The 26,316-nt window shown below is 42.8% G+C and overlaps 1 protein-coding gene across 2 annotated transcripts in view; it reads left to right on the top strand.

Moving 5' to 3' along the window:
* EXOC4 (exocyst complex component 4) overlaps positions 1–26,316 on the top strand; it is a 361,468-nt gene that overhangs the window by 61,872 nt on the left and 273,280 nt on the right. The gene's annotated exons all lie outside the window — the stretch shown is intronic.

Genomic DNA, 26,316 nt, shown 5'->3' with positions numbered 1-26,316 from the left:
AAATGTTGCATAAGCAGATTTCAACCTTCTTGTACTTGAAGGTGGGACTGCCTCTATCTCTTGTAAAAATGCCGCAGTTCAAAAACACCTGTCTCTTTCTGTCATCATGCCTCAGGTACAGCTGCTGGATAGATTCCTGCTGGGATTTCCAGTGGAGAATTGATTTGGGCTCTTTTCCAAAATGGTTCCTGCGGAGAGCCTGTCTCGTTCTGGCCAGTCTTTTCCTTAAATACAAGTGCATAACTGAACCAAGACAACAAAGGGGCATACAACCAAATATCCCAATGGGTTATATCCTGTATAGGTCTCATTGTTCATATGCTTTACATCAAGAATATAACATCTGTGGCCTTTCTCATTGTGGCCACAACCACTGGCTGTGCTGACTGGGACGAATGGAAGTTGGGAGGTCAACAAAATTAGGAGGGGCACAGTTTCCCCTTTCCTTCCTTTCATAAATATCTGGTCAGTGGCTATAAATATATGCAGTGAAATGGATACCAGAAGCATAAACTCTCCAATACTAGAGGTAGTACAAAGCGGAACTGCAGAATCTTGATCGTGAGGACAGTCTGTATACGCACTTTTGGTGAGTGCCCTATCCCCTTGATAGGTCTACTCTGAAGCCAGAGAGACCATTAGAATAGCACATCATTTCTTGCAGCAAAACAACTTGCTGCTATTAACATTATTCTAACGCAGAACTGTTAGCTTTGTTTCGAACGCTCATAATTTGAGGGAGAACCTTAACTCCTTTAAAAGTGAGAGTACCGTAAAGCATAGCTCAGACATATGAGATTGGTTTTGTGGGTGTCTGAATTGTTCCCAAACACTGATGTGTTGATGCATTTTGTGAGCAGATGGGAGTAGTGGGCAGAAATTGGGTGAAGAAGCAATTGTCAAGATTAGTGCAATCACGCCTACGTGGTGTGCCGTGTGCTTTACCTCATGGCTGTGTTCCTTCAGCTTAGAGATTGTCTGTTGCAAGTGGTATCTTGACCTATTAATACCCATTTTATTTTTGTAACTGTTTTTAAGCAGAGGGCTTTGAGTAGTGGAAGAAACCTTTGAGTGCCTTTAAATCAAATTAATAATGAAGGTTTTAACTGAGTAACTAACAGATGGGGGAAATAATCCTAGGATGAAGGAAAGGGAAACCAAGGTGTTGATGCTGTTAAAAATGAATGGAGCCTTTCTGTCTCCCTTCTCTTTTTCTACCTTTCTTTTTCTACCTTCTAGGGAATGTTTGTGGGACCATCCTTCTTTTTTGATTTTCTCTTTTACAGAATACTAGGTTAAGTTCTTTCCAGAGCAGGCATGTTGGATGTGCCTCATCACTGAGACTTGGGAAGCTTGGAAAGCTTTTCTTTTAAAAGCAGGCAGATGAGAACTGATCTTCTTGATGTGTGTCTATTTTTGTTTGTCTGAAAACATTTTTATTTTATAGCTAGTGGCAGATGGATTTGGGGCAAGAGCTAATCAAATCTAAGCTCCTTTACGTCTGGTTGATTTCAAGGTTTAAGTATGTTCAGAAAGGGTTGCCATATTTTGAAGAGCAGAAAAGAGGGCACATTTGCCAACTTCTAGTTTTAACTATGGATTGCTTTGACAACTCTCATTTTACATACCTATGAAAAAGAGGATGTGTCCTGGAAAAAGAGGACATATAGCAACCCTATGTGGCACAACTGAAAGGACAGGGGACTCAACTGTTGTGCAACTAAGGAGGAGGTGGAGGAGCAACACATCCTGGCAGAGATTTATCTTGGAGTTTTCACTGTGATTTGCCCCAGATCACATATTCTGCCTTGCTTAATATTAAAATAAAAGGTGCAGTAACTTGCCTTTGATTCCTATGTGTTTGCAGCAGCCTCTCAGGTGCATCCCTGCATCTGCACTCTCTAGTAACAGAGACATTAGATTTCTCTCTCTGACATTTTAGGCATGTTACTAATTTAGTTCTTTAATTTAGCAGTTCGTTGAGAGTATAATTACTGCAGAACTAAATATTTGATTGAAAAGAACAATAAGACACCTCCAGTTAAAGATGTAATAGCACGTATAAGCTACTCCAGGATAAAATGATTAATGGAGTTGTAGGCTCTTTTGGCACAATTAAGGTGCTTCTCTGAAATTTTTTGCATGCCAAGTTGCAGAAAGCACTGCCGTTTCAGGTGTTGTTTGGGGAAGAAGGATCAGATGCAGCACAGACTCAGCTTCTTGCTGAATCTGGATTTGTCTACAGCAGGGTGAGGGGGTTGCTATGTGCCTCATTGCTTAGGGGTTTACATTGTTAACAACAAAAGCTTGAACTTAGTTCAGTAGGTAATAGGCAGGCAGTGCAGCACTTTCAACCTTGGTGTATATGTGTAAACCTGGGTATCCAACTGTGCACTCCACCAACTGCATTTTGCACTAACTGCAGTTTCCAAACTAGGCATAAGAGTAACCCCACATACAGTGAATTATGACTGACTAGTTGTGGAGTTATCAGTGTTTGCCCAGGCCCACAAAATGTGAAATGACCCTTAACCAACTCCTTATTTTGCTTTTAGCTTGCTGTCCATTAGGTCACATATAATGATATTTTAGTGGCAGGAGAAAACTCCGAAATGGGTTACAACCCTGTGCTATTAGACATCATGGCTCTCTCCTTTCCAAAACAGAGAATGGTATATTTCATTCCTCTTCTTTTCCTCTGCTTTCACATGACTGTTTGTTAAGATCCCTTGAAATATCAAAGTACCTGGTAGAATCAGTTCTGTGAACATGGACAAAATAGGCCTGTAGGAAAAGAACAAAGGAGTCAATAGCATCTAAGGCAGAGAGGACAATGCCTAATTCAGTTTCCAGATGAGTTTTACAGTTGCACATTGAAGGAATCTCTCCTTTCTAACTCGAGTACAGGTTCAGTTCCCTGCAGTGGGGTGATGGGGCTTTTGGTATTGGTGAGTTGTGGCAGCTTGGCTAAAACGTTTGATTTGCAAGCACCCTTTTGCCCATGCTGTGCATTAAAAAAACCTATTGCAAAGCGATACGAAGGTATATTACCGGGGGGGCTGATTCTGTACTGCCAAGTCTGTACCGTCAAGTCAGGAAAAATTGCTCATCATAGGTTCAGGACAAAATGCCCAGAAACCCCTTGGCATTCAGTTTTGCAGGCCAGATGGTCAAATTCTGCTAGAGACCTGGATTTTTATAGCCTGGTTTATTCTATCCAATTTGTTTCTTTTCCTCTAGAATCTAGTTTTACAAAATCTCTGTTGGAGAGCTTAGGCTCTAGGCTGCCTCAGTGAATCGCCCTGTGTACTACACAACACTCTCTTCTGTCAGGGAACTGCCATCGGCTCAGAGGTGAGAGATAGAGGGGGAATTGTGTTACAGGGAGCCTCTGAAAATCTTGCAAAGCAGTTCCTCTTCCGGCGAGGAGGAAACCCCCATCTCCAGTGGAGAAGAGGTGCAAGAACCAGAGGATGCTAGAAAGAGCCTTAACACAGCGCCTGAGCAAACTAGAGAGGAGGGAGGCACACCCCTGCCTTCGCCCATCATGCGCAGTAGCTAGAGGCGCAGGGAGGGGCAGAAAAGGCTGGGGGTGACGAAACTTTTATGTTGGAGGAGGTACAAGAACAGACCACTCCTGGATTCTGCTAGCAATTGAGCCAGACATAAACTTATGATGCTCCGAACTGTAAATAGTTTGCACCAAAATAAAGCCTGTAAAAGACAGGTCGGAGTCCTGCCTGGTTACTCTCGAGCAACCACAACAGCACCTGACATCTTCAGTAAAATTTTTTGCAGATGTGAAAGGTTTGATGCACACGGGGCATATGGCCACAATATATGCTTGATACATATGGGAAGGGTGATAGTGGGAGACAAGGGTGACATGGGAGTGAGTTGCTTGGCGGGAAGATCTGGGAGTGGGTGCAGTTGGGCATCACTAATTTTGAAAATGAGTGGGGGCTCTAGCCACTATTGCTCATAAGCACATGTTAGTATAAATTCTAATGCACGGTTTTGCAGCATTCCAAGAGTTTAGAAATATTTAATGCCCAGACTGTGTTAAGCTTGAAAACAGTGCAGTTAATGTGATTAATGCCATGAGGGTCTGTTGGTTTAATATCAGCACAAACCTTTTCCAGAGGCCGCGAAAATCCCTGGCATTGCAGTTTCCTCCAAAATTGAAGGGTTTGTCCTCCCTGTTGCTTTCCATGTGGCCTCAAGTGTGCTGCATCGATGTCCTTGAAATTCTGATTGCAGTGGTCTCATTAACATTGTTCTTCCATTTAATTTGGAGGATAGCTGGCGGATGGTGATTGGCAGCTGCTGCGGTTGAAGGATGTTGCTGAAGGAAAGCTTGACTCGGCTGAGAACAAAATAATACTCCTGAGGCTATTAGGCTCTTTAAAGTGAGACTTTCAAACTTTTAGCCCTTGCCTCTTTGATATTTTTCATTTCATTTCTTAAAAGAACACACTTGCTTCTTTGCTCCCCCCCCCCCATTGCTTTAGCAAACTAACATTGATACTTAAAACAATGGCTGCTTCTTTAGATCGGGTGACTTTATTCTTTGTAAAAAGTTAAAATAGGCAATGACCTTTAAAGAATTGTGTGACGTTCTTGAATCTAAGGAATACAAGTTCCCTTTAGAGAAAGATTAAAAATAAAATTTGACCCTTCCTAAAATGTTTTTCATTAACTTCTGAAGCTCCAGTATACAGAGAAGGATTCTCCATCTTCTTTTGTCCTGCACCTTGAATTCAGAAATAGTTGGTCTATTAGTTCATTTGTGGACTTTTGCTTTGGGGATCACGATTGTATTTTCCAAGAGTGTCCTGTATTTGCCTGATGTCCTAGCTTTGGACACCTGGAGAAAGTTCATAAGGCACATGAGCTATGAGGAAGGGCTGTAACTCAGTGATAGAGTAGATGCTCTGCATGTCAAAGTCCCCAGGTTCAATGCCTGGAATCTTCTCTAATTAAAAAGGATGAAGTAGCAGCAGTTTATAGGAAAAACCTGCAGGAGACTTCGGAGAATTGCTACCAGTTGAGTACTGGAATAGGTGGACCTAGTGGTTTCAGTACAAGACAGCTTCATATATTTCAAATGTCCTAATATAAGCCCTCCCAATTCAGATGGAATAGCTTTGATTTTCAGAGGCCTATCAAGGTTAAACCAATGGCGTAACGTGGGGGGTGCAGGGGGGGCCAGCCGCACCGGACGCAACATCTGGGGATTAGGGTTACGGGGCGCAAATCCATGGGTTAGGGGGCGCAAATCCACGGGTTAGGGGGCACAAATTACTTGCCTTGCCCCGGGTGCTGACAACCCACGCTACGCCACTGGGTGAAACTCTCTGCTTCTCGGTCAACCTCTGTTTCAGGCAGCAGTTGTTTTTCTGTTTTTATATTTTATGTATATACCATGTTTCATGTTGAATCCCAAGGTTTAAGGAATAGTAAACGTAACCTCAACACACATTTAATTGACGAAAGTAAGAGCTGAGCCTGGCTGTGTGAGGACGAGGATAGATGGATCAATGGCTTTTTATTCAGAAATATTGTGTAAGTATCATTTCCAACTGCTGCTTTGTTCCCTGTTTATAGGATTAATATTTCTTAAAATTCCCTCCCTAACCTGAATCCGATCTGATGCAGGATTAGTTGCATGATGTAGAAGTGAAGTGTTCTTAAGGCTTCCTAAGAGTACCTGAACAATGCTGAATTTGGCCAATGTTTAGTTGTTTTTTTAATGATCAGTTTTTCTATGTTTTTAGTGGTTCTTATTTTTATCTAAGTTGTCTTGAGCCCCTGTCAGGGAAAAAGGCGGAGTATAGATTAACAACGAAAACAACAATTTGGCAATGGACTATAAAGGATGTTGTTGGTCAATGTGGCTTATAAAGAATATAGTATTGTGAGTTGTTACCTGAAATACTTGAGACAAATTCTTCTGGGCTGTGAGAAAGAAAGATGCCCCTGTGGTGAACCAGGAACTATTTGGTAACTAAAAATTAGTTGGATAAAGGGAAGAATATTATAGTGGTGCAATTTAACTAACAGACTGTCTCTCCACTTACCAAATTTGGAGTCCCTGCAGTGATGATTCAGCAGCTGGCTATTGCCTGAAAGTGGTGTGCATATTAACTAAATTCAGGTTCTACAAATTGTAGCATTGGTAGTATAACATATTCTGCAATAAAAACATTATTGCAAAGGGAAAAAAAAGACAGACAGAAAGACAGAAAGCAAGCAAAAAGCAGTAAGATGCAACAAATCCCGTTGTCAACCTATGGTGTCAGCGAGATATTCCACTCCATTATTTATTCTAGTATCTGTTTCCCTTTTTACAAAAGTGAGGATGAGAAAGTAAATATGGAAAAAGCTTTTTTCACATTATGAGTGCTATATAAATGATTGATAATAATAGAAGCCCCTGGTTCCTTTTCATTTGAAAAGCCAGCATAGCTACAAAATGATTAACTTTTTTGTCCATTTGTAGAACCTCTCTCTCATCACGAGGGCGTCAGTGTACCATCTATGCATTGAGCGCAAAAGTCATATTAATTTTAAGCTCCATTAGAGATGCAAGGAGGAAGAGAAAGATGTTCATCAAATGGGAAAGGACTAAATTAGTAAGGGATTTTTTTTAATTTCAAGGTTCAGGAGAGTAGCACAAATAATGGAGTTCTTCTTTGTTTTGTTTAGGGAAAAGTCTCCATCAAAATGTGTCTGTTTCTGTCCTTGTAAATTGAAGTTCATTTATATTGCTGTTGTGCCTACAACTCTCATCTGAGATCAATGCTGTACAAGCATGCAGTAAGAAATACTTTTCTTCCTGTAGAGTTTGCAGTATTAAAGGAAAATACAGGTTTATAGTGGAGGGGGAAAGGGCTGTTCGTCTGGTAATGGGAAAAATAGTTCTGGTCAATTGAATCAACTTTGTTACTCTTTCTCTGGGTTGTGTGTTTTCTGCAGAAAATGCTGTGCTTGAAATTCAGTGCTGGTTGCAGTACTCAGCTTTATTTTTTAAGAGCACGCTTCCATCCCTTTAACGTTGCAGTAGTCTTGTGCGGTCAGTATCTGCCACAAGGAGCCTTGAATTCATGGGATAAAGGGGGATAATAAATGTTAACCAATGAACTCTTAAAGGTCAAGTAGGACTTACAACGCTCATTGGGTGGGCCTTCAGTGCTTGTCCTTCCTTATTGCTTGAAGAAATAAGACTGTATTCTGCAAAGTTCACTACTATGGCAAGTGTGCATAATTCACTCAAGTTGCAATTTGGGAACTCTTCTTGACTTACTTCTTGTGGTTTGGGGGAGAGAAACCACAAATGTGGGTTAGCATATAACGTTAAACCAAACCATGGCTTAGCTTGTGGTAGTGCAACAGCAGTGGATGTGGGGTAGGAGTGAAGTAGCCACAGTTTTTGCTCCATGCATCAGCGTGCTTGCTTGTTCACTCTCAGCCATTGTCTGGCTTAGAGTTATGTGTCAATGAGGTCAGTATTGTATAGTAGCTCTCAAATTTTAACAGGCAACAGGTTTCCTTGACTTCAGTTTCACACTTGCATTTTTTCTGCATACAGTGGTACCTTGTTTTGCATCCGGGATCTGTTCTGGAGCCCTGGCCGCTAGCCGAAAAGGAAGCAGGGCAAAGCTCTGCGTCTGCACACGCCACGGTGCACCTGCATCAGCTTCTGCACATGTGCGAGCGGCAAACCCGGAAGTAAACCATTCCGGTACTTCCAGGTTTGCTGTAGACGTTCACCAGAATGGACCCTATACAAGGAGGACTTTTGCGGAGGTATTACCGTACATGAAAAATGTACAAAGCCACAGCTTTATTCTCTTTACACAGAGCTTTTATTGGCTGCAAAGATCGGAGCTGGAATCTGCAGAAGAGTGTAATTCTGTTTCCTTAAAGAGGTTTTTTCCCCCCCTTGCCAGTCTGAGAAGTCTCCTTGTTTTCCAGTTTATCAGCATCCTTTGACTGTCAGAAAACAAATTAGGCAAGGCATTGAGCAATTAATCAGCATTTGTGGTCAGGGTTTATTAGGATCATAAAATCTCAGTCATTTTGATGGTCTGAGCTAATTCATGTTTAGGCTGCTGGTGATTAGATTACGAGGTGATGAGACCTACACTTCCCGGCATCACTGCAGATGGAAAAATGATTCTGCCTGGCCTTTTCCATGTTGCTGTCAGCCTATCTGGGCAGCTGACCATGTGGGCACAATGCCCATTGAATCTCTAGCACCAGAGCTGTACAGGCAGCTGTTTTTGTCCCCAAAATAGGGAAACTTTGTATTATCCCATCACTGTCTTGCTTCTTCCCCATGTTTGGCCATTGTTCTCTCACCTCTTCCTGTATTCCAGGTGGCTGCTAGCTCTCTAATCCCCAACATCTTGTGTCCACCCTGGCAGTATGTGCTATATTTGTCCAACCTACATGAATTATATATGACTTATCAAACCTCCAAATCTCTAAGCGGTGATTAATTTCTGGCATTGTGACCCTTCGTGTTGATTATTTTAGCTACTCTGGCCTAAAAGGTGAACGGTATTTAGGACTTTAGGAAATACTCTTTATCTCACAAGGACCCTATAGAAATTATAATGGTATCTATTAAATTGCAGAGGAAGGTTGTTGGCTTCAAGCATTGGGTTTGCAAAAGTTGATATGAACTGTAGAGTGAAATAAAATTGGCAAGGCTGTGGCAGCTAGTCTGCTTTTTTGAATTATTGCAGGACATTGATACAGTGGTGCCTCGCAAGACGAAAAACCCGCTAGACGAAAGGGTTTTCCGTTTTTCGATGCGCTTCGCAAGACGAATTTCCCTATGGGCTTGCTTCGCAAGACGAAAACGTCTTGTGAGTCTTGCAATTTTTTTCACTCCCCCCCTTTTTCTAAGCCGCTAAGCCTTTAATAGCCGCTAAGCCGCTAATAGGGTTGCTTTGCAAGACGAAAAAACCGCTAGGCGAAGAGACTCACGGAACGGATTATTTTCGTCTTGCGAGGCACCACTGTATACAGCTTTCTCCCTGCCCCACATAGCAGAGAATGGTTTAGTTCACACATGCATATTTTCAAGGGATGTCTTTCATGTAGGAGTGAGCCAGCACAAACCATACACCATGAATATAACTTTCATATCAACTTTCATCATCTGCAACATGGTGGGCTGGTTCACACTATTAACTGAGAATTTCAATACGAATGTGTAACACTCAACCAAGGACAATTATTTCAGTCTCAAGGTAATAATTGAGGCAAATTAAATGATTTATTGATACACAATGCTTAATTCAGGAACAGAACTTACCGTAAATGTGACCACACAAGAACAGAAGAGAAAATCCATCCAGGCAGTACAATGTGATAATCAACAGCATCGTGGAACAGTGAACAAATGAAGAACTAATACTATAGCAACATGAACAAAGAAATCATTATAATAATGGAATAAGAACACAAAACAAAGCTACTTTAAAAAAGCAGTGAGAATATAATCAATCTCTGTATTGTCAGCCCTACACTTAATGTTCCTACTAAAATGTCCTCCAACCCTCTAATTCAAAGCATGCTACATTTGCTAGCTGTTGAAACTGCATCACATTTTAGCATTGTTCAATATAAATTCATAGATATTTCATTGTAGCTGGTCAGAAAGTCCAAAGAACTCTCCAATAGACCAGAGCAAAGCAGTGAAGTGAGATGGCAAAAGGGAGTACAGTCAGAAGTACAGTGAGACTGTGTCTCACTAGTGTCAAAAGGTGGTGGGGGAAAGATGATAAGGAAAAACTCAAATGCACAAGAGTGGATCACCTCATTCTGATCAAAGATGGGACCAGACCTTTATGTCAGTTTGGAACCAAGCCCAAAGAGGGACACCAGAACTTCTTTATTCTTCATTAATGCTCAGAATTTTTCAGGGAAATGTGTAACAGGCATTTCTACAATATACTTATTGTCACACATATAATATAAAATGAACTCAGGTTAGCATCTTTTCAAAACCAAACCAAGTGTCTTATAGTTTCCTCAGCTTTGATGTGTAACCATGTTCTTCTCCTCCTCTTATTGGGTGCAGTGTACAATTATCACACATGAAATGCCAAACTATGGTTTGGCATGATGGAAATGAGCCTTGTACTTGCTAACTCCAGGTCAACTAGTCTCTTCCTCTTGTGTGCAAATCATTTGCTGATGTATGTGAACTGGCAAAATGTGGTTTGCATACCTCCACAAACCATGTTGGGACACCAGCCTTGAACCATGGTTTGTAATCCTGGCTTACAAGGCAAGATGGAAACATACTTGGCTAGTTCAAATGTACTGGCAAACTCTGGTTTGTGTTGAAGAAGTAAACAAATGAATGGAAGAGTATGAGGAAGGGGAGTATGGAGACCAAGCAGTTGGTTCAATGATTTAGCACCAAGTTGTAGTTTGGCTTGACTCACTCATCCTTTCTGGATTTATAGCCTCAGCTTTCCGAAAATAAAGCCACTTTTTTTTAAGCAGTCATTTTTTTAATCTGATGTGTATAAGCAGTCTTGGTTTTTTCCATTTACTCGAAACATCCTAGTGTGTTTTTTCAGCATTTTTGACAGTGTGTTTTAATAGCTGCTCAACTAGAGCCAGGGCTTTTTCGGCTGTGACTCCAACCTGGTGGAACGCTCTGTCACAAGAGACAAGGGCCCTGCAGGACTTGACATCTTTCCGCAGGGCCTGCAAGACAGAGCTGTTCCACCAGGCCTTTGGTCAGGGCGCAGCCTGACTCCCTCCTTTGGCAATCTTTACAAAACTTTAGTTTATGGTTGCCATCAATTTTGATTTTAATTAATTTTTATAATGTTTTTATAATGTTGCACTGTTTTAGTGTTGTTAGCCGCCCTGAGCCTGGCTTCGGCTGGGGAGGGCGGGATATAAATAAAATTTATTATTATTATTGAACATTTATATTACTGTTATTTTTAAGGCAAATAACTTTGGGAGAGAACAATCACAGTGCTTGTAATGAGAGCTACACTGGATGTTGTTTCACCCAAAGGCGATGGGTGGGTAGGGAATTAGTTAATTAAAGTGAACTGTATGCTGTCACTGGTGTAATTAAATGACTTGCAAAGCTCTTTTGAGGTCCAGGGTTACCAGGAAAGATGGTGGGACAGCCTAATTTATTGGCAGCAGGGTCTCTCCCAAGTCACAATACAGCTCTAGAGCTCAGAGGTCAACAGTTGACATGATTTTTTTCACTGAGTCAGCTGCAGGAAAATTCTGAGAGCAGAGACGCCCCTTGTACATCACTTTCATAGACCTGATGAAGGCGTTTGACCTCACCAGCCAAAAGGACTCTTCACACTGCTCAGTAAGTTAGGATGCCCACCTAAGCTGCACAAGATGATCGTTTTCTTCCACAATAACTTGTGTGGCACTGTCTAGTATGGCAGCTCATCCTTGGATGCCTTACCTATAAAGAGTGGTGTGAAACAGGGCTATGTTCTTGCCCCAGCTCTCTTTGGCATATTCTTCTCAGTGCTCTTGTATGCCTTTAGCTTGACTGAAGACTGTTTGTACATCCGTTCAAGAAGTGCAGGGTTCTGTTCAATCTGGCACATCTCCATTCCAGGACAAAAGTGCAGTGGGTACTTATCCAAGAGATGCTGTTTGCACATGTTGCAGTCTTGACAGCGCATTATGAGGAAGCTCTACAGAATCTTGCAAGCCTGCATAGAGTTTGGCCTTACCATCAGCCTGAGGAAGACTGGCTTCCTGGATGAGGACATCACCAACACTCCGTGCATCAGCATTGGTGGCCACATACTTGAAGTGGTAGACCCTGGGCTCCACCGTAACCAGCAACCATTCCATCAACGCTAAGTTGGACAAGCGTATTGGCAAGGCAGCTATGGCAACGTCTCACGTCTCCAAAAGGATATGGGAGAATGTAATGCTAACATCCAATACCAAGATGAAGGTATACCAGGCTTGCATGTTGACCACACTGCTTTATGGTAGTGAGACGTGGGCGGCTTACACCAGCCAGGAGCAACACCTCAACGCCTTCCATGTGCCCTGTGTCAGGAAGATTTTGGGCATCACATGACAGGACAGAGTCTCAAACAAAGATGTGCTTTCCCAAGCCCATCTTCCCAGCATGTTCACACTGCTGTCTCAGTGATTGTCTAAGCTGGCTGGGTCATGTCTACAGAATGGAAGATGGCTGGATCCCCAAGGGAGCTGGCTTCAGGCACCCAGGCCCATTGGCAGACCAGCTCTGTGTTGCAAAGATGTCTGCAAACATGACATGAAGGCTGGCAACATCAGCCTTACAGACAAACACATTGCCTGGAGACGGCCAGTCAAGACGTGTGTCCATAGCAGTGACTAGAAGAGGAATGACCGCTGGGAAGAGCTCAGAGAGAAGAAATGCCATGGTGCACCTGCATCAGCACAACCAGATGCCTTCATCTTCCCCAGCTGCAACAAAACATTTCTCTCCCTTATCAGTCTCTACAGCTGCAGCAGATGCTGTAACTCTCCAATGGTTTGACTTTACACCTGAAGTCACACTCTTTCACTGTCTCCCAAGATAGACAGATGCCAACCAATCTTGATAAGCATCCATGAAATAGCGAGCTGGAAAGAGTTGGCCAAACACTATTAATTGTCATTGTAATGGAAGTTGTGCTGCATCTCAGGAGGTTTAAATGTTTCAAAAAAATACCCAGGATATGATCATCATCATCATCATGATCCAGGGCACTGTTTCGATCTGTTTGTTTTTGTTACATCTCTTTACCTTTCAGTCTGTTGCCTTGGCCCCAGTGATTTCACTTACTTAGAATTTTTCCTAATTAAATTCAGTTACTTCTCTCTGGCCAAATTCAGGCTGTCAGTGGCTACTGGCCATGATGACTATTCTTCCTCCACACTTGGAGGAAGGAATGTTTCTTTATACCAGTTGCTGGAAACCACAGAACGGGAGAGGGCTCTTGTGCTTGGGTCGGGTCCTGCTTACGGGTTTTTCAGAGGTGCCTGGTTGGGCCATAATGAGAATAGGGTGCTTGAACAGACCAGCTGCTGGCCTGATCCAGCAGGCTCTTCTTATGTTTTTAGTCTGAAACATCGTTACTGGATGGGTCTCTGAAGAAAAATTAACAAAACACCCTGATTAAAGTGACTTGTAAGCAGCAGAAGAGATGGGGGAGGACAACAAAGGTGAAAGCAGCCGGAATCTGGACAACTGATTTTGTTGTCACAGGTTTAATCTGTGTCAGCATATTTGCCCTCTTGCCTTAAACTGTGGAAGGGCTTCTGCATATGGAACATTTGTATTATCCAAATCAGATAAAGCTTCCCAGCAGGTTGGTAAATAGATAAATCATTCTCCTCCCTTAAGCATAATATTCCCAGCCTTCCCCTATTGCTCACAAAGGGCCGTAAAAAATGAACCAGCAGATTTACAAATGATTAGCTGGGACACAATAAATGGATGATCTCACTTTATTACAGTGATTTGGTGCTGCATTTCCTTGCCGTTTAATCAGAATGTCACATGTCTGATACCCTGTTAGAAAAATTGCGTTTCCCACTCGCATTAGCTGCCAAAGTGATAAATGGCGGTGCACACTTGGAATTATTCTCCCTTGCGAGCTACTCATGATAGCTTACCTTTATTGGTAGTGATGTCTTTTCCTTCCAGCCAGGGTGTCCTGTTGTTGAATAGGCTCTCATAATTTGGGGCCACATACAGCTTTATTGCTAAAGATGGAATGAGTGCATTTTGGGTGCTGTTTGTCTTGGGTCATGGGGAATGAGAGGCTTCTCAACCTGTGCTGTCATGTGCTGTTCAAATCCTATTCAGGGGCAGGAGATTCTAGGTTCCTTCCTGAATTCTTAGCTTTCTAACTTTTCTTTTTAATTGCTATTTACTTATGGAGGTATAAATAAGAAAAAATTGGAGCCTTCTATGATGACCCCTTCTTTCCGTGGCTTTTGGCAAGTACATATATTCAGATTCATCCATTAATATGTTTTTAAAATCTGCTACTTGAATCAGGGCTGAATTCTATTTGATCAAAAATTGATTAATGAACCAATGATTCTGTTGCCTTCCCCCATTTATTTGGTCCCATTTATAGTTGTGTGATAACTATTTAAACATTATTTCTGCAGATGGGCGCGGTTTGCCAAAAAGTGACGTCATGTGATCAAGATGCTTATCCTTAAACATGCTTATGCAATTTTAATATGATTAGGATGTTATAAATTTGCACTAGGTGACATAGTTTACGTTGTGGCATAAGTTCCACATTCAAGGCTTTCTATGGCATGTATTGTGGAGTTTTTCCAAATTTCTTTCCTGTGTCCTTGAAATTTCAATAGGGCCTAATCTGATTTAGCAGGCTTACATGACTTTATATCCTAAACTGATGTATTTGATAAGGGGGGGGGAATCACTTAAAGTGGTTTAATTGCTATTTCAACCAACGCTTTACAGTGGTGCCCCGCAAGACGAACGCCTCGCAAGATGGAAAACCCGCTAGACGAAAGGGTTTTCCATTTTGGAGGCGCTTCGCAAAACGAATTTCCCTATGGGCTTGCTTCGCAAGACGAAAATGTCTTGCGAGTTCCTGCGGGGTTTCCCCCCCCCCTTTTCCTAAGCCCTAAGCCGCTTATCAGCTGATCCGCTAAAAGCCGCTAAACCGCTAATAGCGCTAACCCGCTAAGCTGTCAATGGGCTTGCTTCGCAAGACGAAAAAACCGCTATACGAAGAGCCTCACGGAACGGATTAATTTCGTCTTGCGAGGCGCCACTGTATCTGGAAATTTATTTTTTGGAAATACAGTACTTTAAAACGCTTTAAACTAGGAGTTGGGAGCTGTTAGATTGTGGATGAAATTAGGCTTAGCCTGGCTTCCAGTTTGACCCACAAAGTCATTCCCTACTACCACTACCACTTGGCATCAGGTTGGGGCCATAGAGATGTTTCAGCATGTTACTGATTGCGGTAATTTTTATGCAACAATTCACTTTTAGAAATGAAATATTGCATGGAAAAATATTGTGGCAAAGAGAGTGAGTAATTAAACTTCACTGTCCATGTGTTTGTAGGATTCCAGCCTTAATTGTGCAACATCAGCCCCCCCCCCCCCCCGATCTATAAGGAATGATTTCAGATGTATTACTTTATTGAGGCACTTAAATAGAATCATAGAATTATAGAGTTGGAAGGAACCTCGTGGATCATCTAGTCCAACCTCCTACAATGCAGGAATCATTTGCCCTGCGTGGGTCTCGAACCTACAATCCTGAGATTAAGAGTCTCATGCTCTACTACTGACTGGGCTATCCAATGTAGTAGTTAATGTGTGGGTTTCACTTTGGAAACAGAAAATCAGGTATATCAATTGAACCTTCTTTCTTGCCATCTTTGATAAAGTGTATCCTGGATGAATTACTCCAAGTTGCCTTTGTAGTCATATCTTCTGATTCAAGGAGGTGAAAATCCTTAGCATAGTTTTATCCACATAAGTCTGTCAGCATTTTAACTAAATCTCTGTAGAATGGTCTTCAGAATGAGTCTTCTTTACACAGGGGTTGCCAGGATAAAGTGTGGATCTTGAAACAGCTCCTCAGAGCTGTTTTGGGACAAATATTAGGTCCTGTTGAATAGCATGTCACCTTGTAGGTTAATAACATGTTATAGGAATTCACTGATTGGCAAAAGAAGCACCCCTGCTTGGATGAGGCATGTACTGTAAATCTAAGCTATGCTTACACTTGTTGGGAGAGTGAAAAAGGATAACGATTTCTTACAGTCAATTTAAACACATATTGATGTTCCTTGTGAAGTCATTTGAATGAAAATCCTAACATCGCATGCTGGAGCAAAGGCACCTGCACGTGGCCAAGATTCTGAGCAGATTAGGAGACTTAACTCTAAGGTCACACAAGTGGTGCTCTTGGTTCTTGAAAAGGCATGTGTAATGTCAAATGTGATGTTCCATCAATAGGCCCCCTTGGAGCTTTCTGGACTGACCAGTCCAGCTAGCTAACTCAGTCATCTCAGTAATGGCCATATTGAAGCCACAGACGTTATTTATACCAGCGTGGTTCAGATTTTGCCTGTGGTAATGCAGTTACAAGGAAGGTTACTGTTTCCTGGACACATAACAAGGAGGCCAGAATTAACCCTTTTTCTAAGTCTGCTACAGATTGGTAACTTCCTGCTTTATGGGATGAGATCGAACCCTTTTCTGGCCAGCTCCAGTGTTGGTTCTAAAGCATAGCAGAGAGCCAATTGGCATTGCAGTGGTACCTCGGGTTACATACGCTTCAGGTTACATATGCTTCAGGTTACAGACTCCGCTAACCCAGAAATAGTACCTCGGGTTAAGAACTTTGCTTCAGGATGAGAGCAGAAATCGTGCTCCGGTGGCGTGGCAGCAGCAGGAGGCCCCATTAGCTATCAGATTGGCTCCAAGCCAAAGGCCAGGCGGAACAACTCTGTCTTACAGGCCCTGCGGAAAGAAATCAGATCCTGCAGGGCCCTGGTCTCATGAGGCAGAGCGTTCCACCAGACCGGAGCCAGAGTTGAAAAGGCCCTGGCTCTGGTTGAAGCCAATCTAACTTCCTTAGGGCCTGGGACCACTAGGGTGTTGCTATTTACGGACCTTGAGGCTCTCCGTGGGGCATACCGGGAGAGGCGGTCCCGTAGGTACGAGGGTCCTAGGCCGTGAAGGGCTTTAAAAGTCAAAAGCAGCACCTTAAGTCTGACCCTGTAATCCACGGGGAGCCAGTGCAGCTTGAAAAGCACTGGGTAAATATGCTCCCATGGCAGAGACCCCGTGAGGAGCCTTGCTGAAGCATTCTGCACCCGCTGGAGTTTCTGGGACAGCTTCAAGGGCAGCCCCGCGTAGAGCGAATTGCAGTAGTCAAGCCTGGAGATGACCGTCACATGGATCACTGTGGCCAGGTCGGGGCGGGAAAGGTAAGGGACCAACTGCTTGATGCAGCAAGGTGGAAAAATGTCGCCTTGGCTGTTGCTGTAACTTGTGCCTCCATGGAAAGGGAGGCGTCAAGGATTACACCCAAACTCTTAACGGAAGGCAATGGCACTAATTGGGCCCCCGCAAGAGAAGGGAGTTGGTCCCTCATCCCCATGCCATCCCGACCTAGCCATAGGACCTCTGTCTTCGAAGGATTTAGTTTCAAGCGGCGCCCACGAAACCATCCAGCCACAGCTTCCAAGCATCTGGTCAGTGTGTTCGAGGCCGAGTCGGTGTGGCCATCCATCAGCAGATAGAGCTGAGTGTCATCAGCATATTGGTGACAGCCCAGTCCAAAGCTCCGGATAATCTGGGCAACATAAAGATGTTAAAAAGTATTGGGGAGAGAATTGCGCCCTTTGGCACTCCACACACCAAGGAGTGGCGCGACGACATTTCCCTCCCTAGTGCCACCCTCTGTCCCTGGCCAAGATAAAAGAGCACAGCCAGTTACGGGCTATGCCCTGTATCCCCACGTCTGCGAGGCGGTGGTCAGGAGATCATGATCGACCATGTCAAAGGCTGCTGACAAATCTAAAAGGATCAGCAATCCTGACCCGCCTCGATCCAGTTGTCTACGGAGATCATCTGTTAGGGCAACCAGAGCCATCTCGGTCCCAAAACCAGGACGGAAACCGGACTGAAATGGATCTAAAGCCAATGTTTCCTCCAGAAACCTACCAAGCTGTTCAGCAACCGCTCTCTCAATTACCTTACCCAGATATGGAAGATTTGAAACTGGGCGGTAATTGGATAGGTCTAAGGGATCTAATGAAGTTTTCTTTAAGAGTGGACATACCACTGCTTCCTTCAGTTCCCCTGGGAATGTCCCCATGTCAAGGGGCAAATTGATAATTTCAACCAGGGGGGTCCACGCAACATCTGGACACACCCTAATCAGCCAAGACGGGCACGGATCAAGGAGGCAGGTGGTGGGCCTACCAACTTGGAGGAATCTATCTACATCAGCAGGGAGTATTCGATTGAAATGGTCCAACACTGGACCTGAAGTCAGTCGAGGGGCCTCCAGTTCAGTCACTGTATCTAAATTGGCAGGGAGGTCACAGCGGAGCAACAGGACTTTCTCTGCAAAAAAGCTCGCAAATGGTGTACGATTGATGAGAACAGGGCTCAGGTTGATTTTTTATTGGTAGAACCATCAATATCTTAATTGGGGACATCTTACTGCAGACACGGCTCTATAACCACTATCAGATTTCAAGGATGAGTACCCTGCAATATTTTTATTTCTCCAGCCTCATAAAAGTCAAAGACTGCAAATTCAGGTGATGAGCCTTTAACAACCTAGATAGCTTCTCAGAAGGTGGAACCACCCAATTTCTAGTTCATGTTGGTTAGTTTACATAATGTTTCAATTGGCTCGCGCTCCTTGCTGAGACAGCATCTTCCTACATCTGTCTTAAGAGGCAAGGACTTAAGCTATCAAGGTCCACTTGGAGTTGTTGAAAGTCCTTTTCTTGTCTGCACTCTGTTTAAGAGAGTTTTGGCTTGGCTTTGTCCACCTTTCACTTTTTTTACTTTTGGCTTTGGGTTGACTTTGCTTGCATTCAGACTTTCCTTGCTTGATCTGACCTTGCCTGCCTCGCCTGACCTTTATCTGCCTTCATTAGATGATATTTGCTTCCTCTGTAAGCCTCAAGTGCCTCTGAAGCAAACAAAGTGAAGCATTATCCATGCAAAGTAGTGCATAATTAGTGATGGAATGAATCATTTCCATAACTAAGCACCTTTACCCTGAATTATGTATATCATAGAATCTTAGAGTTGGAAGGGACCCCAAGGGGCATCTAGTCCACAAGGGTCACCTAGTCTTTAAAAGAGTAACTCAGAGTACTTACTTGCCATAATTAGCTTTGGAAAGTAGTGGGAGCATACTGGGAATGTCTCCCACACAAACTGATGAAATGAATGAGTTGAGGAAGAACAAGGTTTGTGCTCTTGCAATTCTCTAATTTTATTTCAGTGGAGCAAATGCAGGAGACATTGCTTGGGCCTGTGTGCAAGGTCAACAGGAGGGGAAAATACCATCAAATACACAGGTTGTATCCCAAAGCTGTTGTTTTGCTTCTGGCAATATTGGACTGTTTATATAGAAAACAGTAGGATTGCATTTTTCTGTTCACGCTCTTGAAAAACAACAGTGAAGGCCATTGGTTATAGGTTGGAGGTCTCGTTGAACATTTTCTCTATCCTTTGTGTTAGGGCTTTTCCACTGACAGTGTAATTAACAACCCCCTTAAAGATCTGGCCGATAGATTCATACGTATTAACTGAAGCTATGGAATCTGGTCCTCCAACTGGGTATTCATCATGTCCTTTAGATTACTCAATGATCTATTTACTCCTGATGTGTCACATCCCTGACACATTAATAATCCCCGGAATTTCTATTTCTCATCCTAGAGCACTCCATAAATTTAACACACAGGCACACACGGATCACTGTAAGTGCCGGAGAATTTGTTGGTGCTTGCAAGCAGAGCTTCATTGCTGTTTATTCACTGTTCATTCACTGTTCAGTGGAGAACAGTGTTTAAGAACATAAGCTCTTGCTGGGTCAGGCCAGTGACCCATCTAGTCCAGCATCCAGTTCTCTCAGTGTTCAACCAGATTCCTATGGGAAGCCAGCAAGCAGAACCCGTGTGTCCATACCCAGCTGTCCATACTTGTGATTCCTAGCAACTGATATTGAGAGGCTTACACTGACAATGAAAGCAAAGCATATCCATCATGGCTAGTAGCCCCTGATAGCCCAATCCTCCATGAATTTAGATAATCCTCTTTCAAAGCTGCTCAAGTCGCTAGCCATTACTTCCTCTTGTGGGAGCGAATTCCATCGTTTACTATGCGCTGTGTGAAGAACTACTTTATTTTGTCTTGGCAATTGTCCTGTTACATATTTACTGAATACTGTGTTCGTTGTTCCCAGGTCAACAACACTTGCATCTCACAACAAGATACAAAGAATGCTCTTCTCAGTTTTAGCTAGACATGGAATTTAAGGAGCCTGACGGTACAATACTGAAAAAATGGGGTTTGCTTGGTTCTAAAAGATTACAGTGGTACCCTGGGTTACATATGCTTCAGGTTACATACGCTTCAGGTTACAGACTTCGCTAACCCAGAAATAGTGCTTCAGGTTAAGAACTTTGCTTCATGATGAGAACAGAATCGTGCTCCAGCGGCGTGGCAGCAGCAGGAGGCCCCATTAGCTAAAGTGGTGCCTCAGATTAAGAACAGTTTCAGGTTAAGTACGGACCTCCGGAACAAATTAAGTACTTAACCTGAGGTACCACTGTATTAAAGTGTAAGTAAGAAACTGCAAACTTTCAGCAGGCAGAGAACCTTGCGCTATTTAAGCATCTCAAGAATATGCTTAGAAGGCTTAATTTCAAAATATTTTGAATGTTGTAGGAGTTGGAAACCTTATAGCCTAGGCAAAGTTAAAAGCTGGTACAGATAAGCACAAGATGTGCTGGCTGTTGCTTATCAGTGCCATTCTAACTTGTATCAGATAATAATTCATTTCAGGATAAAACAGTCTATGAGCAAAACTGATGTGTCATGTTCTGTACTAAACATGATAGGCTGTCACCAATGTGTACCTTGGAGATGTGCGATCAGTTGTATTTAGATATTCAACTGTGATAAGTTACATTATTAGCAAGTGATTTCAATATCTGTAAATATAGGTCGATTGTATCATTGGCTAATCGGTTAAATGTGTATGTATGCCTTTAAAAAATATGTTAACAAAAACTTGCAGAAGTGGTGGCGTCCCTAACATTTTGGCACCGGAGAGGTACTGCCGGGTGTCAAAGTGGTTTTTTTTAAAAAAATATATCAAGAGAGCAACAATATGATATTACCACCCTATGTCTGCAAGTCACACAATTTTCCTATTTGTCAAGGCTCAGGGTCCTCCTTGCACCAAGAGACTGCTCGAAGTACTCTAAGCCATGGGTAGGCAAACTAAGGCCCGGGGGCCGGATCCGGCCCAATCGCCTTCTCAATCCGGCCCGCAGATGGTCCAGGAATCAGCGTGTTTTTACATGAGTAGAATGTGCGCTTTTATTTAAAATGCATCTCTGGGTTATTTGAGGGGCAAAGGAATTTGTTCATATTTTTTTTCCAAAATATAGTCCGGCCATCCACAAGGTCTGATGGACATTGGACCGGCCCTCTGCTGAAAAAGTTTGCTGACCCCTGCAGTCTAAGCAGAAGAGGAGGCTTTTGCTTATCTGTAGCATTACTGGTGGGCCAAAGCCACCAGTTGCATTCTTGGAGAGGTGTTGAATCCCAGTTCTCAGGATTTTCCCTGCTTCTTGAGGGTTAACAAAATAGTCTGGTTTTTAAGCACAGATAATAATATACACTACGTAAAATACAGATGAACTTTCAGTTTCATGCACCGTTGATGTTCTTTTTTAACATTTACTTTTATGTAAGAAAAGGATGTCCTTTGACTATTTGTCATTTTGTGGCTTGGTTCTCCAAATGAGAATGGAAGCTTTCCTGATGATCTGGGCTGGTTTGTTGAAAGAATTCTTTAAGTGAAACACATTCTTGTGGCTTTCTTTTGCAGGGGAAGCTAGTGTGTATTGTGCTCTCTGACAACATCAGTCTGAATAAGTGTGCTGTGGACTAGCAGGCTTCATTCAGGAACAGATGCTAAGAGTGCATTTGTGGTGCTTTTTATTTCAACTTGTGGAACATGTTTATTCAGCATTCAATGGAAGTAACACCCGTGTTTAATTTGAATAGTCACGAGAAATGCAGGTATTTAATCTGAATGAACCAGCAGGCAACCATTATCTTGGTTCTGTGAACAGGTGTGGTGTTAAGTATGCACATTTGTGCATCTCTCTACCAGTCTGGGCTTGGTTTTGTAGATGTTGATTGATGTGTGCACTCTGTACATGGGTTAGATGTTTCCAACATACCTTGTTCTCTTTCAGGACTTTCATTTAATGACTGCACCCCCCAGATGCAGATAGGAAGGTCTGATTATGCTGCTCTTTATGTTGATTGCTGGCATTATAAGATTTATTTTTATTTTTTGCATGTAGGAATATCAAATATTTACCACCTGCCAAATGTCAGCTCTTGGCACAGCGTGGAGAGTTGACTTTACAAGGAAAGCGTCAATTTGAGGCAAAAAATAATTTGTGCAAATTATTTTTTATATGATGGCAGCACAAGCAATGACCCAGCCAATCTCACTGATTGTTTTCATCATTTGTATAGTGCGGCTGTACACAATTATCCGCACCAGGTCAGTGCAAAAGGGTAATTTTTATACAAATGTAGATTCATATCTGATTGAGTGTGTGGTAGATGTAAGCCCAACCAATCAAGACAAACTGAGAGGTGGAATGTTTTTAAAATCTCAAGTGCAAGAGTGTTGTTCGAATATCCCTCATGCAGGCAGCACAGGAAAATAATGATTAGAACTGGCTTGGTCCACGTAATCTATTTCCTTTTCAAGAACTGTTTCCCTGTGGTTGTTCGTGATGAAAAATATTTGGCACCGAGACTCAAACCTGCCTGGAAATCAGAGCATCTGACCTGGAAGATCCTTAATCTGAGATATGTAGATGCTGGATTTGGTTTCTTGGTGCTGAAGGAAAGTGCTGTGCACAGTCTCTTTATACATTTTAACATAAATGTTAAATACTGTACCTGAATTTTACAAAGTTGCACCTTAAATTGTTTCATCTCATCTTGGCCGGGCCTAAAGCCAAATACAGTGCTACCTCGGGTTGAGTACTTAATTCGTTCCGGAGGTCTGTACTTAACCTGAAACTGTTCTTAACCTGAAGCACCACTTTAGCCGGAGCACGATTTCTGTTCTCATCCTGAAGCAAAGTTCTTAACCTGAAGCACTATTTCTGGGTTAGTGGAGTCTGTAACCTGAAGCATATGTAATCTGAAGCGTATGTAACCTGACGTACCACTGTATATAAGTTCCTGGTTAGGAAATAAATATTAAACCAGAGTTCTCTACTTCGCATTTAATGGAGCACCCTGGTTCAAGCAGACCAGGATTGCATCTCCAAAGCCAGTGTGGGGAGACAAGGGAAGGGGCCCGAAAGGGTCCTGCTGTCTCATTTCAACGTAAGAACTACGCACAGTTGCAATTGTCTCATTGAATTAAGTGGGACCCAAAAGAGCCCAGTGTTGACTGGATTGAGCCCATTATATTTTTGTTATATCATGGGGGGTTTTGTTTGTTTTTTTACATGCCTACAAATTGGGGAGGGAAGTAAGACAGCAAACCAGAGAGATATATTGCAAGTTTTTCAAAGTAGAACCAGTTCTTCGAAAACAACAGCATGCAGCATATCAGGCTTCCATTTTCTTCAAAACTGCCAAACTCTTGTTTTCCTGCCGTAGACAGAGAGACAACACTGGTCTTTGCTTCGTCTCAACCCATCCCTGTAGGTAGGAGTGGCTTGCACCTTTGGCTGTGGAATATTAAGTGTTCATCAGTCAAACACTCTGTTCTTTGTTAAAAAAATATTGCTATTAATGATAATTTAAAAATAGAACACTGTTCTCTCTGCAAATAAAACATTTTCAGAACACTGAGGTTATTGGGTCTCCTCCCAGCTGCGCTGAGCTAGTTTGACACATTTCAAAAAGTGCTCCCCCCCCCAACTTCTCTCTCTCTCTTTTTAAAAACGAGACTGACTTTGAGCATATCATAAGCTGAAGTAAAATGACTGAAATGAGTATTTTGCCAAGATTGTGCACTGGAATGTAAGTAGCAATTAAAGAAGACAGAAGACACGTTCCTTCTAATAAAACTGGAGATAAGATGACAGGCTGACCTGACACGTTCAGGGAGCAGTAGGAAAAATCCTCCTTTGACTGCCTTTAAAAAAGAAAGAAAGAAAAGGAAATAAGACAAGTTTAACAAAAGACTTTAACATGAACAATGAATTCCCTCCCGCAAATATATCTCAAACATATTCTGTTGAACAGAGTAGAATATTAATAATAGAAATGGAGAAACCCAAACGTGGTGTGGGTCTTTGCAAACATATATATATTTAAAGGGTGGAATAACACATCACTTGGAATCTGGGGCTTATGCAGAAAACAACATTTGTGTGTTTAAGAGGTGATTTGTAGGACAACATTGCCTCTGTCCTTTTGTTATCCCACCTTTGGCTGCTGCTGCTGGCAAAAACGGGGGACTATGACACAAAAATGGAGGACCCCAGGACCCCAAATAAGTTTTACTGCTTGTAATTGTGTCATTCTGCCCATAGATAGGGACGCGGGTTGCGCTGTGGGTTAAGCCACAGAGCCTAGGACTTGCCAATCAGAAGGTCAGCGGTTCGAATCCCCACGACGGGGTGAGCTCCCGTTGCTCGGTCTCTGCTCCTGCCAACCTAGCAGTTCGAAAGCACGTCAAAGTGCAAGTAGATAAATAGCTACCGCTCCGGCAGGAAGGTAAACAGCGTTTCCGTGCACTGCTCTGATTCGCCAGAAGCGGCTTAGTCATGCTGGCCACATGACCCGGAAGCTGTACGCCGGCTCCCTTGGCCAATAAAGCGAGATGAGAGCCGCAACCCCAGAGTCGGCCACGACTGGACCTAATGGTCAGGGGTCCCTTTACCTTTACCTTTACCCATAGATAACACATTAGAATTTGATGATGATGATGAGAAAGGAAACAGAAGATGCCAGGCAAGAACATTCTCCTCCTCCCAGGCCTTTGGTTAATGAAATAATCTGTGGCTTTTTAAACTTTGTTTGTTTGTGTAAGAGGGGTATTGTTTTTCTTACTATGTTATATACCGTATGTTTGTGTTTTTATATTGTAAACAGTCCTGTGATCCTAGAATGAAGGGCGGCATAGAAATTGAATAAATAATAAAATTAAATAAAATCTAAGGTGCTCTTAATTGTGTTACAGACAGTGGAGGTGGGGAAGAGGGAGAGCGTTTCTGCCTGGCTGAGAATTAAATGTGCATTTATCAAAGTTTTTTTCTTTTTTTGAGGAGGGGGGATTAACTATTTTGCAAATTATTTTTAATTTCAGTCAATGGGGAATAAATTAATTATGAAGCAATGTGCTTCTGGCGGTGGATGGCCAAGGGTTAACATAAGAGTGGGATGGCTGAGCAAAAAGCAATAAAAGGCTTTACAGGAAGGGATGAAGAATTGCAAGTGGAAATGAACTTCATCTAGACCAAATCCATCATTTCTTGGCACAATCATTTCTTTTTTTTTCCTGTAGGTTGGCTGCCATCCTAGTCAATGCATACGTCAATATATTTTAGGGTAAGCTTGCCCACACCTGAGCTAGTGCCCCAAGGCAATCATATATTCCACATAGTGGAAGCAGGAGCCACAGCCCTGGCGGGGCCTGCCTCTTTTTGACACTGCTCAGTGACATCAAGTGGAGCTGCTGTGTATCAGGGAGAGAGGCAGGAGCCGGTGTCAACAGGCGTAGAAGAGGCTGGGGAACAGAGCAAAGCGATACTCCCAGAAATGCCGTGCTTAGGTTTCTTGTGATCAAATCACTTGAGAAGCTGTATGGCGACGTCACATGTTTTCTACTTTCCCAGATGATAAATCTCCCTGCCTGTGGAAAAACTAGTATGCCAGGGTGTGCCCTCTTGTGGATCCATGTTGGCGGGCACAGACAACTGAGGTATTCAAAGACGCAAGGGCCTTTTTTTGCCTTCATCTTTGCCGCAGCCCAACAGAAAAGCCTCATTTGCCTTCGCTTTTCTTACACATACCTCAGCAGTCTGTCGCAGTCTTACTCTCCTGTAAGTGCCCTGAATCTGGGCCCATAACCTGTTGTTGGGATACTGCCAGGGAGACATAGGCCATCACTGCCTCCACGCCGACTCCGGACTCCGGATGTCCATCGACCTCCCGTAGATACAGTATCAGCAATTAGCGACATGAGCTCCAGAAAATATCTTTCCACATTCCAGAACTGATGCACACTCTATCAGCAGATAATGCACAGCGAAAGTTGCACTCAGGAGAGCATTATTTACAAGTTTATTCAGCGTTGGTCAGAACAAAGAAATAACATGTCTGCCTGCTAGCGTGTTCAGGCGCAGCGAGAGAGAGACACACAACAGCTCTATCGAAACAGAAACATCCTGTGAACAGGAAATGCGCAGGCTGTGACACACAAAAGCCTGCTCCCTTTTAAGGTGGAATGGAAATATCCTAACACATTGCACCGGTGCCTTTACTTGGGGG

This window comes from Podarcis erhardii, assembly GCF_964252035.2.
Source record: "Podarcis erhardii genome assembly, chromosome: 10".
Classification (NCBI taxonomy): domain Eukaryota; kingdom Metazoa; phylum Chordata; class Lepidosauria; order Squamata; family Lacertidae; genus Podarcis; species Podarcis erhardii.
This window is presented reverse-complemented; position numbering and strand designations above follow the sequence as displayed.